This window comes from Cynocephalus volans, chromosome 5 (genome assembly GCF_027409185.1).
Source record: "Cynocephalus volans isolate mCynVol1 chromosome 5, mCynVol1.pri, whole genome shotgun sequence".
In the NCBI taxonomy this organism is placed as follows: domain Eukaryota; kingdom Metazoa; phylum Chordata; class Mammalia; order Dermoptera; family Cynocephalidae; genus Cynocephalus; species Cynocephalus volans.
This window is the reverse complement of record NC_084464.1, coordinates 27252120-27270154: the sequence shown is the minus strand read 5'-3', so window position 1 is coordinate 27270154 and position 18035 is coordinate 27252120.

Sequence of the window (18035 nt, the reverse complement as noted above, 5' to 3'; positions counted from 1 at the left end):
ATTGTTGTTAATCTCTTATTCTGCCTAATTTATAAATTAAACTTTATCATAGGTGTGCATGCATAGAAAAAAACATAGTGTGTGTGTATATGTAGATGTATACGTGTATATATATATATATTTGCTGCCGCTTTATGTCTCTCTTGATATTATAAACCCTCTAATTTTATCTTCCTTACTCAGGGAGCACTTAACTATTATACTTTGCCTTTCCATAAAAGTTCATAATCAGCCCCTTACTTTCCCCAAAAAGAAAAAAAAAAGCAAATAAGACATCCTAAACATCCTAAATCCTGAATACTTAGATCAGTTGGCTTCTTTGTAATATTGAATCTCTAATCCGTGAGTATGGTCTATTCCTCTTTTCTTAGACCTTCTGTGATTTTCTTGCACATTTTTTTGTTAGATTTATTCTAAATATTTGATGTTGGGGACACTATTATAAATGGTATGGATTTTATTTCCTTTGTAATTGTTGTTGGTATATAGGAACACAATTGATTTTTGTATATTGATATTGTATTCAGTGACCTTGAAATTTACTTAATGATCCTAATATTTTTTCTATAAATTTTTCTGTCTTTTTCTACATGCACAATCATGTCATCGACAAATATTGATAGTATTATATCTTCCTTTAGAGACCTCATAGCTCTTGTTTCCTTTTTTCTTACTAGAAACTCTAGGAACATTCAAGAAAAGTTATTCAGGAGCCTTTTCTCATTCCTAATCTCAAGGGATGGTTTTTGTATTTTACTTTTGAGCATTGTGATTGCAGGAGATTTTTTTGTGGATGCCTTTTATTAGATTAAGGAAATGCCTTCTATTTTTATTTTGATAAGTAAGGATTTTTATTAGGAATGCATATTGAATTTTATCGAATGCTTTTTCTACATCTACTGATATGACCATATGGTTTTGTGCCTTCATTTTATTAATGTGATAAACTATAATTGCTGTATTTTGATTACTAAGCCAATCCCATATCTCTGGAATTAACCCAAATTGGTTGTGATTTGTACTTTTTATGCATCACTAAATTTGATCTGCTAGTATTTTGATAAAGAATTTTAAATTTACATTCATGAAAGAGATCCACCTGTAATTTTTCTGTCTTGTGGTATCCTTATATTATTTCAAATTATATCAGGCCTTATAAAATAAGTTTTAAAATGTCTTTTGTTTTCCTATTCTCTGAGGAATTGTATAAGATCAATGTAGTTTATTTATTAAAGTTTGGAAAAATTTAACGGTGAAACCCTCTGGGCCTGAAGTCTTGAGGGAAAGGATTTTAATAGTGATTCAATTTTGACAGATATTGAACTGCTCGGAATTCCTACTTCTTCCTGTATTAATTTTGATAAGATCTGTTTTATAAATTATTAAACATATTGGCATAAATTTGTTGATAACATTACCTCATTTTTTTAATGTAATGAGCAGCTGTAATAACGTCCCTCTTTTCATTCCTAATGTGAAAATTCTCTTCACACACACACACACACACACACACACACACACACACACAAATAGCTTCCTAGGGGTTTATAAATTTTTTTAAAAAATTTTTTTTAACTTTTGATTTCACTGATTTTATCTATTGCATTTGTCATCTATTTAACTAAATCCTTATCTCTATTATCTTAGGGTTTAATTGTATTTTATTTTCCCAACTTCTTCATATGAATTCTCACATTATTATTTTTCAGACTTTTTTCTTTTTTAATAAATGCATTTGAAGCTAAACTCTTCCTTTAAAGACACATTTTAATATACCACAGCTTATTATTTCATTCATTTTTGTAATTAATTTCTATGTTAATTCCACTGTAGCCAAAGAATGATTTCAATCCTTTACAATTTGCAAGGAGACTCACTTTGTGGCCTAGCATATAATCAATTTTGGAGAATGTTTCATGTGCACTTGAAAAGAAGGCATGTTCTGGATGTTTTGGGTGAGTCTTCTTTACATTGTAATAGTTCAAATTGTTGAACCTGTTGTTTAGACATTCTGTGCCTTACTGGCTTTTGATCACTTGTTTATCATTTATTTACACTGTGAAAATCTCTCACTATGATTAAGGAATTTTAAAGACATCATTGATCATCTCCTGACTTCCATCATTTCTTCTGAGAAGTCAGGTGTTAGTCTTAGTGTTGCTCCTCTAAAAGTAATGTCTTTTTTTTTTCTTCCCAATCTTGTTACTTTTAAGATTTTCTCTGTCTTTAGTTTTCAGCAGTGACATATCAGACCATGAGATACCTAGATGCATTTCTTGTATTTATACTATGGGGGTTGACTAAGCTTTTAGAATCTGTGACTGTATATTTTTGGGGGGTTTGGGAAAATTCTTTTCTATTTTCTCTTCAAATTTTGCTTCTGCTTAATCCTCTCTCTCCTCTCCTTCTGGTATTCTAATTATAATCAGAAACTCTAATTTCCATATATGTTAGGTATTCTAATTATAATCTGAAACTCCAATTCTGTATATGTTAGGCCTTTTCCCTAACATGTATGGAATTGGAGTTTCAGATTATAATTAGAATACCTAACATATACGGAATTGGAATTTCAGATTATAATTAGAATATAATCTGAATGCCCACAGCCTACAACCAGAAAAGTCCCAGGGGCTCCATCTGCCCCAAGTGAACAATGCCTTTGGCACACTGGTAGCGCACATTTTACCATGTACCCTCCTTGGGAAGCTCTTCCATAAAGCTTCTATCTGTTTCACACAATTCTAATTCCTGATCTTTCTCCTTAAACACATTCTAAGATGCTTCTTTGTACCAAAGACAGTGACCATTCTACTCTCTCTTCTGTGAGCCCTACAACCTGCCTTTAAACTTGGGCCCAGACGGGCTGCCTGAGTAGCCAGGAAGGATCCTGGGTCAAGACTTTTCCTTTGTCAGTTTCTGGCTAACTAGCTTACCAGGAAAAAGTAATATAATTGGTAGGGAGAGAAGAATAATGGAACTCTGGAGTTTAATGACCGCACTTGTTTCTCTATGGGAGGATAAGGCAATGATAATCCCTGCTGGTCCAGAAGAGGGTTTCATCTCGGTCTTTAAATGATTTTGTTTTTAAAAAACTGCTGCCTTAACCTCCCTCTTCCCCAAACAAGAGAAAAAGAAAGAAAAAAGTAAATCCTGTGTACTTTGCGTATAGTTTCTTGTGTTCTCTTCATAACAACCCTATGAGATAGATTTATCAAGTTCCTTTAGAGCTGGGAAAACAGGCTCAGATCACAGGGGCTGTCAGTGGAACGGGCGGTTTGAACTTGGGATTGCCTGTCTCTTTTCAACTCTGGGCACCCTTAGTGGTACAAAATCCCACCTCCCTTTGTTCTCCCTTTCCTTTCTCCTCTTTTCTTTCTTCCAGAAACACACTCAGCAGAGCTAATGGAAATCAGGTGACCCAGGAGAAGTGCACATCGCTGCCGGCTTCCCCGCTAGACCTGACTTGGGTTTTAAAACGCCGTCCGTGGAGGGCGCACCAAGAGCGCTAGCGTGGCTGGCCCAGTAATCAAGTTTTGACGCTTTTGCCCGGTGTGACAGCTGTGTTGCCGCAGCGTCTGCTGCGATTCCCTCAGCCTTTCACTTCTCAGCGATTCAGTAAGATGTCTGTGTCCGTGATCTTCAGGGGCTGTTCGTGTTCTCATGCAACAATGAGCCTTCAGGGAGAGAAAGAGACAAGACACTTGTTTCATGAAAATGGAGACTCTTTAAAAAATAAATGAATAAAAGGAGAGAGGAGAAAGGGTCACAGATGTCCTTGAGGAAGCGAGCTTGGGGCCGGGGTGGTCTTTTGTGTGTGCTCCTGTGCTGGGGTGCATCTTGTTAGCTGCCAGCATGGACAGAGCCGGAGAAGGGGCTGGGTGGATTTGACAGCGGTGGGGAAGGTGAAGGGGTCTTCAGGAGGGGGCTGTGTCAGTGGCAGAGCTCGGGGGCTGTTTGGGAGCAGCTGATTGACAGACGACCCTGGGCAGGCGGGCACCCGCGAGCGCATCACCCTGCCACTCAGCCTTGAGAGACGCTCTGTGCTTATTCGTCCGGAAGGCCCGCTCAGGCTGGCCTCTGCCTCATTGGGCAGGCCGTCGCAGCCATCAGCCGTCATTATTCTAGAGGCCTGTCACACGGCCCGACACCCACCTCAATTCCTGGGAACGTGAGAGACACAAGTTTCTTCTCAGCCTTCCCAGGATCCACGCAGGAGCCCCGCACCTCTGGGCTCTTGCCTGGTGCTCCCCACCCGCCAGCTGCCCAGCCAGCCCTGTTAGCCCTGACAAAGCAGGGGACAGCACCAGGACTCTGTTTCCACTGCGCTCCCTCCCAAGTCAGGTGTGAGGGCTGGGGCTGAGGGGTGAGCGGCTCATCAGTCAGGCAGCCCTGATTGCATCTTAATAACATATGCAAAGCAGAGAGCAGCAATTTGCAGTAATGGGGAAAATCAGTGGGTCCCTGGGGGCTGACAGGAAGTAAACACTCTCCAGGCTCAAACTCGGGGGAGGAAAAATCATTTGGGAGAAGGTCCTGGCAGTGTTTGGAGCTGCCAGAGCTTTCAGTCCTCAGGGGCAGGGAAGTGTCCTCGACCAAGACTGGACTGAGGGGAGGGAGACCGAGGCCAGAGCCAAGGACACCCCACCCTGCCCTCCCCGCCTCCCTGTCAGAGGACTCTGATATGACAATATCGCATCTCCCTTCTACCAAGTGCCTACCAGAAACAAACCGAAAAGACCCCCACTAATAAAATCTGGTCAAACAAGTGTACCTGAGTCAAAGTATCCCTGGTTGAGGGGTGACCAAGAAAAGGCTCCTTTTTCCCCACCAGCCTTTCTTACTGTACATGCACAGAGTCAGAGGGGGCTGAGACCTCATCATGAAGTATCCCCACCTGGCCAGGATATTCCTTTCTTTTATAATCCTCTTGGAACAGAAAGGAGCAGTTATCCTCATTAGAAGGTGAAACGTTTTACACAGTCTCAATTTTTTTTCCTCTTTGAGAATGTTCCCCTCACTGAACACACATTTTTCTTACATGTAATTTGATTTGGATGGTTTCTTGACCTGCATCCAAGTTGAGCTGTGGATAATTATTACTGTCACTATTGTTATTAATACTGATATTTATCATAATCTCACAAATGCCAGGGACAGCCCTTAATCTTGCTGTTTTATTTGGTTGAAAGGAAAATGCAAGGTGCTGGCCTCCCTCCCAGTTTATCTTCTTGTATTCACTTTTACCAAACTCCTACTATATGACTCATTAGCCCAGTTTCCCACGACCTCAAGTCAGCTATAACTCTGAATTGCATGTGGAGGATAGAGCCAAAACCAGTGGGTGAAAGTGACCAGAAGTCAGATTTATCTCATTAAAATGAGAAACTAGGTAATTGTTAGGGCTTCTACCCACATGCCTTATGAAGTAGTGAGTTTCCTTTCATCAGAAGTATTCAAGTAGAGGCCAAAAGATCATCCATCAGGTATGCTGTTGGAAAGTAAAGAATTGGGACCATCGTCCTCAAACTTTAGGTCTATCAGAATCACCTGGAAGGCTTGTTCATGGATTTCTGGTCCGACCCCCAGAGTTGCTGATTCAGTCTGAGACAGGCCCAAGAACTTGCATTTCTAACAAGTTCCCTGCTGCTGCTGACTCAGGGACATACTTTCAGAACTACTGGACTAAAGGGAAAGCCAGATTAGATCATTTAAACCTTTCCTCCTAGTCTAAGCTGTTGTGATGTCATGAAATCAGAATTACTTAAAAAGTGACTGAGAATGATTGGCTCAGGGTAAAGAGGTAAGACATGGCAGTTCTCTCACAAACTTAACATGGATGTTTAACGAGAGGACAACTTCAGTCTTCACCTTTTAGGACTGTCCTCTCTTCATAGATAACCTGATTTATCCTACAAATGCCTCAAAGTCTGCTTTTTCCCCGCACTGCCTCATTTCACTAGAAATTTTCTGCTGCCTCATTTAGTTCAGGTGGAAAACCACACTTAACCAAAAAGATAAACGCCTGGATTTTACTCTCCCTGTAATAACTTTACATCTTCTGGCTTCAATGCCTTAAAGCAAAAATAAAACAACAGTGTGTGATGAGCATGACGTGTCAACACCACCTCACCTGGTGATCTCTGTTGCTCCATTTCATCCGGGAGCCATGAAGTCCCCTGGAACAATGTTTTGTGTAAACTATACATGCAACCCATGGGCAGCTGTAAAGGGGAACAAGGCGAGAAGAGCAGTCCCAATAACCTTGTAAAACATGACCTTGCATGTGGGCTTCATGGCTGCAGAGCATTTTCCATGTCCATTATCATATCTGATCCCCACAAAACCATGCAGGACAGACAAGACAGATATTATTGACTCCATTTTACTGATAAGAAGGGTGACATTTTGAGAGTTTCTGATTTGCCCAAAGGTCACAACAAACATTGTAGAGGAAAAATCTAGGCTTTCTGATTCTTTTCAGGTACCTCACCAAGCTGCTCTTGGAAACAAAGCAGTAGACAAAGAGGTAAGACAGGGAAGATGGCCAAGGAAATGGTAAATTTGCAGCAGCTAGATAGAGTTGGAGAGCCGGAAAGCCACCAGCTCACCTACCTCCTCCTCCCAGTCTGTCTGGCAAACGTCCTCATCTACCTTTCCATCCATCTATACATCCATCCATCCACTCACCCACCCACCCATCCATCCATCTATCCATCTATCCGTCCATTCACTCATCCATCCATCCATTCATCCATCCATCCATCCATCCACCCATCCATCCATTCACTCATCCATCCATCCATTCATCCATCCATCCATCCATCCACCCATCCATCCATTCACTCATCCATCCATCCATCCATCCATCCGTCCATCCATCTATCTATCTATACATCCATTCACTCATCCATCCGTCTACCCACCATACATCCATCTCATTTTAAAGATGAAGAAACAGGCCCAGAGAGCTAAAGTGCCTTGCCCGAGATCACACAATTAATTAACAGCCAAGTCAAAATGAGAACTAACTAGAATTCAAGTCTCTGACTCTCAGTACAGACTACATGCTATGCTACTTTTCATGAGAATGGCAGCATAATATTTGGGTAGATTTGCCAATGTGCTCTTTTCCCGTGTTTTCTGTTACCCTGTGTTCCTTCCTTTTATTCTAGAAGTAGCCTGGTATTTTATGCTTATTGCCTGAGTGAAGGAAGGAGATCCAAGAAGAAAGTCACCCCTAGGGTACGCAAGGTGCCAGGCAATATTTTTATAGGGGCTGGGAGCTGTCCATATAAACAGTTTGAGTTACCCGAAACTGGGGGATCTTTAAAGAGTTCAAGGTAAGATTCATATTATCTTTTAATTCTATTTTTTCACATACTTTTTAAAGTTCATATGGTGGTCGGATCTCATACAATTCTGAAGAAGAAATACTGCTCCACCCAGTGGGAATGATGTGCCCATAGGCCACTGTTCTAGAACAGAGCCCAGCATTTGGGCCACGAATGATCCTACAGGTATAAGGTCTGGGATCCTTGGGTATCTGGTAGACCCTGCATGGAGTAAAGAGTCAGAGAGTGCTCCAAAGAGGAGAAGTGGTGATGGGGGCCACGTATGTTTCAAGCCCAAGAGGAGTTCTTAGAAAGGTTCAAAGAAGACACTTCAGAGTGCAGGGTCCCCTGCGTCTTGGGGTGTGGGGCCTGAGTCCCATTTATCCAGTTCTAAGGGCAGTACTGCACCAGACCACAGAGTGGGGAAAAGTCAGTGCAGTCTTGGAGATCTGGGGCATCAAAACTATATGATGATATATGAAGGTACTTCAAAAAGCTTATGGAATGATTCATATGATCTTTTAATTCTATTTTTCCACATATTTTTTGAAGTGCCCTAATAAACGTAAGGGTTCCCCACCCTGGGATTAGACAAAGACTGCCTGGGCGAGGGGAGAGGGGGAGAGGAGAGCTGGAGGGGAGGAAGGAAGGCTGAGATGCTACTGGGCCCTTAGTTCTGCCCAGCCAAGTAGGAAACGGGAGGAGGAGCAAGGACACAGACCTCAAGTGCAGAGAGGATGGTCCACTGGGCCTAGGGAAAGCCACGAGGGTTAGGAATTGCCACCTCTCCCTGCACCTGATTTCACCATGCCTGGCAGGGTGAGGAGTGGAGGAAATGTCTGTGAGATGTGCCTGGTGGGGGCCGGGGCGCTGGAGGCAGCCTCTCAGAAGCCCTCCCCCAATGTGCATCAGACCAGAATATGCCTTCTGTGCTCCCAAGAGTGGTGCTAGCATGGCAGAGAGAGAGAGAGAGAGAGAGAGGGAGAGAGAGAGAGAGAGAGAACACCCTAAGAGGTTTTGTGGTCAGGAACCAAGAAGTCCTAGCAGGAAGCCTGGTGGGGAAGAAGGTGATATCTTCAGAAGCCGGGAGAGAAGTGGGACAGCATGCAGGATAAGACTCCCTCCTCCCACACCCTCCACATTTCAGCACTGTCTGCCTCCTGGGGTACAGATGTAACTCTAAAGAAAGACAGGAGGATCCTGATTCAGCTAAGTTTTCACCACTTAGCTGAATGGGGACTCAAAGTAGAAATCAATCTGTTACCAAAAACAAAAGAGAAAAATTTTTAAACTGTACTTTTTGCACATCTCAAATTTTGATTTAGCTTTATACAAGAGACTCAAATGAAACTTAACAGCTAAAGTCCTGGTAAGTGTGGGTAGATAAGAGTCCTAGAAGACCCTCTGTCTTTGGGACACTGGCCATGGTTGGGCAGAAGAAAACAGACACTGGGGATTCACTGGGGATTCTGTGAGGTTCCCTGTTTGTCTTGGATTCTCAGTGCTGGTCTCTTGCATCTCCTGGAGGCCTGTGGTGTTGAAGAGGCCACAGAAAAGGAGCAATCCCTGAGTGTTGGATGAAGGCTCTCCATCCCATCCCTTCACCCTCACCCCAGCCTCTTGCAAAAGGATGTAAAATGGTTCTGAGCATTGCTCCTCAGGGAGACAAGTAACTCCAGTTGGCTTTGAAGGCCATGAGGTCAGTGGCTTTGCTCCCACCTTAGCACGGTATGAATGGAAAGCAAAGGCCCAGGCACTCTGCTCCCAACCTCTGCTAAAAGAGCCCTTCTCCAGTCCCCACACAGGCAGATTTGAAGCAAGCCCTAGGCAGACCAGCGAGGAGAAGAGACTCTCTCCTGGAGCACCTGCTGAAGTCATTTCATAACCCAATATGAATCATGTCATCATCTGTTGTTTTCAGCAGCAAGGACATTCTGGTTTTCTCACAAAAAAGCCTGGGCCACCTGAGGACACTTCTTGCAGCAATTCCAGCTGGCTTCTGTCTTTGTGTCACCTGACTCTGTGTTCCCTTCAGGAGCGATGGCTATCTTTTCCACAGTAATAAATACACTGTAACTGAACCAGTTAGGAGGATAAAAAAAAAAAAAAAAGTCCCTGTAATCTGCCAAATAATGTCTTGATCCTTCATCATCTTTCAGAAAGGAAGAAAATAGCCCAACAGGGTTTAACCAGGGCTTACTGAAAAGAAACAAATGTTTTTTAAAGAAAATCAAAGGGTAATATGAACTGGTCATACATACAAATATTCATCTGCATGTAGAAAATGTGTCTCCACAGTAAGGTTTTGCAGAAGAGCATTGTGATATAGGAGCAATTAGGCCAGATCACCTGTTCACTGTATATGTACATGTATATGCATATACGTGGAAAGATAAAATTAAAAGATCACATGAGTCTTTTCATGAACTTTTTGATGTACCCTCATATATGTATGTGTTTACATAGAAACATAGCAAGTCATATATCCAATCACCTACAATCACTTATTAAGCTGTTATCAATACTGCCCCCACCCCTAGCACCACCCCAGGTACAGTGGGAGATATATAAAAAGAATATATAAGCTGTCTTCACCTTTTCAGAAATGACAGTCTGCTTTGGGACTCAAGATTTTACCTACACACAACAATCGGAGAACAATGTAAAAAATTATTATGATTAGTAAATATAGTAAGAACATACAATAACTGACATGTGTTAAGTGCTTGCTAAGTACCAGGCCCTTGGGTAAGCATTTTGCATGTGTTATCTCATTAACTCCTTAGGAAAACAGACAACTGTTTGGTATTAGACTGATTTTAGAGAATCAAAGACTGAGAGGTTAAAACTGGCCCGAGGCCATGTGGTCATCACAGCAAGACTTGAACTCAGATCTGCTGGACTTTGGGCCACTTGAACACTCCCCAGTTCTGCATACATGTCAATGAGAGAAACAGAGAGTGAGTGCTGTCGTCATTCAGAGAAGACAGAGCCCTGAGCTCCAGAGCAGTCAAAAAAGGCTGAAGGGCAGCGAATGGCACACTCATCGTACCAGGAACGTCAAAACCTGACCTGACCTGGGAGTGAGTAAGAGAAAACACTGGCAGCTGAGCTCTGGCCTCAGTGATGTGGGAGTTGTGAGTTCTGGGCAGCTTAGACTCTACTTCCAGATCTGTCTGACCGGAGCCTGAAAACATAATGACTTTAGTAATGTCATACAGATCACTTAGCTGTGAAAGGTGGTAATTAAATGAGATGTTGTCCAAATCTTGTCTTGGGATAGGGGTCTGAGGAGGACACATTACAGCTCAGGAAACAACTCGGGCCATCCTGGAAGCTTATCTCCCTTGCAGGAACCTCTCTGATTGGCTGTGTTTGTGCACATTAGGTATCAGATCAGTACAGACCCCGACACCCAACACCCAGTTACAGTTCACTGGCTCTGTGAATGGATGCTAAGGTTCCATGTTTTTCCATTTTAGGCCTTGAGCTATCTTGAAGTAACCCAGATCTCAGTGATATGTAAAAGAAATAAAAGTGTTGTATCTCAGTTGTGTGAAACCTGAATCTGAGAACCTCTTTCCTCTTAGGAACGTAAAGGAGAGGTGAAGCTGGGAAATAAAGATAGGAGTGGGGGTGAAAATAATCTTGGGAAAGAGTGAGAGAGGTGAATCCAGGGACCAAATTCTTTTTCTTTATCACAGAGTAACTTCTAGACTTTTCTTCTTAAAGTTTAATAGTCTTAGTATTTACATTTAGGTCTATGATCCATTTTGAGTTGATTTTTATCTATGATATGAAGTATGGACCAACATTAATTTTTGTTTTGCATGTGAGTATCCAATTCATCTGGTGCCTAATGTTGAAAAAACTCTTCTTTATCCACTGAACTTGCATAACACTTTTGTAAAAAATCAATTAACCATATGTGTGGGTCTATTTCTGGACTCTTCATTTGATTTCATTGATCTATTTGTCTATCATAATGCCAATATCTCAATTACTGTAGCTTTGCAATAAATCTTGAAGTCAGATAGTGTAAGTCTTCCAACTTTGTTCTTTTTCAAAGTTGTTTTGGCTATTCTAGGTCATTTGCATTTACATGCAAATTTTAGAACCAGGTTGTCAATTTCTATAAAAAGAAATCTGGGATTTTCATTAGGAATGAACTGAATCTATTTGTGAAGAACTGACATCTAAACAATTTTGTGTCTTGAATCAAGAAAGAAAAACCATAAGTATGGTATATTTCTCCATTAATTTAAGTTGCCTTAAATTTCTCTTAGCATTGTTTTATAATTTTGTTATTTTATTCCTAAGTAGTTATGTGTTGATGCTATTAATAATTTTTATTCCATTTTTCAAGTTGTTTGCTGTTTGTATGTAAAAATAAAATTGACTTTTCTTTATAGACCTGTATCCTGAAAATTTATTCAATTCATTTGCTATTTCTAGGAATTATTTCGTAGATTTCTTAGGATTTTCTACATATATAATCATGTTATTTGTAACTAAAGACAGTTTTGTTTCCTTCTTTCCAATTTTTATGCCATTTGTTTCTTTTTCTTGCCTTATTACAGTGGCCAAGACCTCCAGTACAATGGCAAATAGAAGTAATGAAAGCAGATGTTTTTGTCCTATTTCTTAATCGTAGATAGAATGTGTTCAGTAGTTCTTCATTAAGAATGATGTTAGCTGTAAGTTTTTTGTTTGCTCTTTTTCAGATTTAAGAGGTTTTCTTTTATTCATATTTTACTAAGAGTTTTTATCTTTAAATGGTTGTTGAATTTTGTCAGATACTTTTTTAAAAATCTCATTAGCTATTTTTATTTGTGTTTGGACCCTGGTTCAAATATTTCTGTCAGCCACTCTAATACGTGTGATCTTCCAGGCGATTTTGCTGACTTCAGCACAGCATGAAGCTGGATCTGTAGGATATGACTGAACCCTGGTATTTCCTGACAGCTATATTTTTGTGTGGTAACTCCTGTTTTTACTCAAATACGGTTCATTATGAAAGTGCTCTTAATTTTGAGCCCAGTTATTCTAGAATTACATATTTAATTATTAGAAGTAGTTACTGCAAAGTTATTTTTTTGTTTTTTACCTACCACATTCCTTGAGACAAATGTAGTCAAAGTCTCAGAACTTGCCTGGTTTGTCAGAATCAATTTACAACCTGAACCAAAAAAAAGGTAGAATTATTATGACTCCTCTCACTGTATCAAAAGCCATGAAACCAAGAAAGATTGGAAAGGAAATGAAGTGCTGAGATGTGTGATGGAGCAGTCAGGTACTGTGTTATCTGTGGGTCAACCTAATCAAACCACATGCATTAGTGGGCAGTTCAGAAAGAAAGGAACATCCTCGCCAGCCTGCAGTTGGCTAGGAATAATAAGTACCATCCCCAAAGATTCCTAGAACTTTCTTATAGTATTTTCCAAAATTGTCATTCAGTCTCAAGGAGATGTTCACCATATCGTTAAACATGAAAATCTAAATGCTTGAAGTCAACCCTAGTCCAGATTAAGAGCTAGTTTTTTCTCACTGTGGCTTCATACTTTCTACCTTTTTTATCTTCTTGTTTTCTTTACTTCCAATCTTTTCTGTCAACTGAACCTACCAAATATTTAGGAAGCAACTTTTGTCGATGACTACAACAGATCATAGGCTCAGACTGGGCCTGGCCTTCATGATTAATTTGGGAACATTCTTATTACAGTGACACTTCAGATCTCAAAATATTCTGAAACAAGCATTCCTTTGAAATTATTTTTAGGATCGAGACACCTATGAAAACCAGCCTTAGTACTTTAAGCCTGAATTTTGTATCCAGTGAGAAAGTCCTGCAAAGCTAAAGGGATCTGAAGGTCAAATAAGTTTAGGAAATGTGGCATATTATGACGTCCCCCTGGAAATTCATGAGACACCTTTGCATATTAAAAGCTCTTAGATGTACTCTTTGACCTAGTGTTGCCCTCGAGTTTTTTGACCTTGGAAACTATTGTTTTGGTTTGATTCAGTTTAGTTTGTTTTGGTTGACTGGCACCTTTTGACTCATCCTACAGAATACACTTTGACACCGCTTTGTCATTACATCTTACATGTTCATCTGTACCTTATGTATACACAGCTTTCACGCATCCTGTGAAAGGGAAACGATCATCTCTCAGGGCAACACTCAATGTTTGGGTATCACAGTCACCCTTTAAGACCCATCAATCTGGCCCTGCCTTCATGGCTGCTTGGATTGTAGGACACCATCTGGAAAAGAATCACATTTAGGTCTCTGACTTGGCTTCATAGTTGAAAGAAGTTGAGGGTAGAAGAAGGATAAATGTTTGGCAGTGGAAAGTACAGATGGTTGAGAGTGGAGGTGGAAGAAGGATAGAAGGAGAAGAGAGTGGAAAGATGTAAGAGGGCACTGGCTGTAGAGAAAGTAGGTTTTTGCAGAGACTGTGTAGCCTCTGCGTGTGTGGTTTACTCCTGAGGGAGGATGTGGGACTTCATACATGATGGGGTCAACACCCTTTACAAAGATAATTAAAGTTGTTTAACCCCCACTTTAGTCTGTTTGAATCATTCCTACAGTCATGGGCAGTGAGGTTCTATCTCTTCTTTTGCCTTTCCTGCCATCTTTTCTTTTGGAGTCTTATGTTGGTTTGGTTCAGTTATTATTAAGACAACTTATTTTTTTAATGTGAAACTTTAATGATTCCATTAGTTATGCTGAATTTCTTTTCTATATCTCAGAGAATGTTTCCTCTGATAGACTCATGAGCTGAAGGACTAGGCCAGTGTTGTCCAATAGAATATATTGCAATGATGGAAATGTTCTATATCTGAGCTGTCCAATATGGTGGCCACTAGCCACATGTGGCTATTTAGCACTTGAAATGTGGTTAATGTGACTAAGAAATTGAATTTTTAATTTTGATGAGTTTAAAGTTAAATAACTACATATAGCTAGTGGCTACTGTATTGGAGAGCAGTCTGGATGTTAGACTCTCAAGAAGAGAAATAATCTGCTAAACCTATCAATAGTTCCCTTAGCTTTAGACTAACTTGTGCATACTATAGTACATCTTATCTAAAGATACATAGTTTTTTGTAGTTTACATGTTTTTGTATACACAAGGATAGTTTCACCTAATCTACCTTTGAAATATCTAGCAGGCTATATGTACAGGCAACATTTAAAAAACTTTAAAGTCAGACAGAATTGGGTCCATATCCTCATTCTGCCACTTACAATTTCAAATCACCCTCTGTTTGAAGGGCCAATGCCCTTTGCCCACTTTCCATCTGCAAGGTTGCAGCAGGAACTGCCTGTAATGGGGCCTTCCTCCTCTCTCTACCAGCACAGATAATTCATCTAGAAAGGACAGATATCCCAAACTGGACCAACTTGTCCTCTCCCTGAAAAGTTTGGAAGAGGAAAAGAGATCTGATGCTTCAGGTGGCTGAATCAATTACATTAACATTGAGCACTATGGGTGTCCTTGTTTTCAATATACGAACCACCAAATTCAAGGGAGCCAGGCTGCAAGAGAGAGTAGAATTATACAGACAGGTAGGTTGGGGCACAAATAAGAAACAGAGCAAGGACAGTGAAATTTACTTAACCTCTCTCTGGTGGACACTCTAGTGCTTCTGGGAAGACTACATCTCCCAGGCCATGGCATTTAAGCAAGACCATCTGACTTGAAGTAACATGTGCCCCTTTATGGCCTGACGCAATGAAAGTCCCCTGTGAGAGTCTCCAGTCTCTCACTTTCCCTGCTGGGGCAAATTTACAAGCCTCATGTGAAGATGACAGATCCGACACTATCAAAGCAGCCAGGGCCTCTGAGTCACCACACAGAGGACAGCTGTCCTGGAGAAGCACTCAGACCTGCAGGCTGGGAGAAATAGCATTTGTTGTCTTAAGGCAGGAGATTTTGAGATTGTTGTGACAACGTGAGTTAGTGTATTTTGGTTAATATTCTCTCTGAGCTTTAGTTTCCTCATCTGTAAAGTAGGAATGAGGCTCCTCTGTTTGGGCTGTTGTCGGGTATGCACAAAGTAATGTCTAGTGATTGCGTTCCACAGTGCCTGTCACGGAAATGGCTCTCATAAGAAGCACAATTTCTTTACCCTTAAGCAGTGATGGTCTCTAGGTCTAGTTTATTCCAGTGCAGTCTAAGTCTACCAGACACTTTTGTCAGTATGATGCAATCAGTGTAAACCCAATGTCATCTGAAATATGTTCACATCAGCCTGAGGAGTTCAAACCAAAGGGACCTTTGCGGGCAGGCTGAGGATGAATTGTCCTTTGTTGGGGGTAGCACGAGGAGGCGAGTGTGGTGCAGGGGCTGGGACTGCCTGGTACCACCTGGGCAGCTGCAAGCCACACACCGTCCTCACAGCGAACTGGGGCAAGTACCTTGGGGCAAGGCTGTCCTCCTTTTTCTCACTACTGGCAGATGGGCCGTGACTCACAGCCAGCCCTTGGGAGAAAGGAGATGGCTCTGCCAGCTGGTCCTTAAGAAAAAAACAGAAAGAAAAAATAAAGCTCCTGTGATCTGCTGGCCACACCAAGGCAAGCCTTGGACATCCTTCCACATAACCACACACGCCCGTCAGGCTCAGCTGTGCCTACATTTCAGCCAAGCTTCACATCTGTGGAAATTTGGAGTGTTCTGTCAATGTCTCTGTGCGTGTGTACAGAAATTCACGTCGGGGATGCCTCAGAGGGGCTCCATTGACATTCCTTCCTGCATTTGTTATCTACTGTTGGGAAGATCTACAGCCATGGCAGCCACTTCACTCTCCAAGTTAACAAGTTCAACCAGTCAAGAAGGAAGTATTTATGAGATATGAGTCTGAAAATGAAGATGAGATCAGTTTGGCTTTATAACCTGTCAAAAATGACCTTGTGACTTTATAGTCATCAATGGGGACCCAAAGAGAACAATACCTGGTAGAACTGTCAAGTGTGGTCTTTCTTTCTGAAGTGGCCATAGGTCAGTGCTGTAGCCAGGAGCTACCAGATCCATGTAGGTCTGGAGACCACACGTTCTTCACACAGACCATGACAACCTTCAGCCTTTACCAAAGTGGCAGGCTAGGGCCTCAGGAGGATTGGCCTACCCTTCAGAAGAAGCAAAATATTGCTGGCCAGAGAGGAGACACTCTGTCTCGCAGAGGGTACTGGCTTCAAGTTGACACCCCTCACCGACGCTGGCCACTGTCATGGGACAGAAAGAAATGGATGAAGAGAATAAGAATTGGTTCATCTTGACCTTGAGTCATTCCAAGTCATTCCAAAGATCTAATCTATTGAATGGCCATGTTCATTTTATCTTCTTGCCATTGGTTATTTCACGGGGTGGGGAGGAGGTTGGATTTTCTGGGAATTTTTTTTTTAAGTCATGATCCCCAAAGCTCAGAGTCCAATGTGCTTGTGCTATACAGAAGCCTTCTTAAAAGGAGGCCAGGACCCTGTGTGTCTTTCAGATTGAACTGAAACCAAACGGCAAAGAGAATTTGTGCATCTGTTTGTGGTTTTGAAGGTCAGAGACTTCATTTTCTTCCTCTTGGGCTTGCAAGGCGCTGCCTTTTCCTTTCTGGAGGAGCATTTCATTTGTGAGTGAGAGACATTTGTTTATGTTAAGGGCAGCCTATAAAATTGAGTGGCTGGCTCCTTAGTTTCTAGTACATTGGAGTTCTTCTTACACAGTGCAGTTATTCAGAGAGTTTATTTGGTTATTTGTTTTCTTTTTCATCTCAAGGGGGATTTTAACAAGGTTAACGCTCAGTTATTCGGGTTATAGAGTTTGTTCACTGGCAGCTGAGTTGGGTCTGGAATAGAGAGTAGATGGAAGCAGCTGGATGCTGGAGGTGCTGTTACAAGAGAAACGTTGTCCAGACTGGTGACTCAGGAAAGGAAGGGGCAGGATAAAGGGCCAAGTGATGATGTCAGGGCTTGTTGGCAAATTGGATATGGAACCCAAGAGCAAGAAAATAAAGGATAATCCCAAGGTCGCACAGTTTAGAGCAGCCAACAACTGAAATGTAATGCAATCCACATGTGAAGTTACAAACTTCCTGGTACCCATAGGGTGAGATTGGTTAATGAATACAAAATCACAGATAGATAGGAAAAATAAGTTGTAGTGGTATACAGTAATGCTAGGCAACTATAATTAACAATAATTTATTGTAATTTTTAAATGGCTAGAAGAGAGGAGTTCAAATGCTCTCATCACAAAGCAATAACTTTTTGTGATGATGGATATGCTAGTTACCCTAACTTGATTAAACACATTGTATACATGTATTGAAATATAACTCTGTACCCCATAAATATGTAGCATTGTTACATGTCAATTTAAAAAATAGAAATCACTAATAGGAAAAAAGTATAAATAAATAAATAAAACTATTTTAATAATATATTTTATTTAACCTGGTATGTTCAAAATCTCATCATTTAAAATTAATGATGTTTTGTATTCTTTTTTTTTTCATATTAAGTGTTCTAAATCCAGACTTTTCCACCTCAGTGCGGACTAGCCACACTCCAAGTGTTCAATCGCCACACATGGCTGGTGACCACCATAATGGTCAGCGCAGACCACGAGGATTACTAGGATGTAAGGAGAGATGAGTGGGAAAGGATCATTTGTTCAGAGAGGAAGTTGTCAAGCTTTTGCTGTG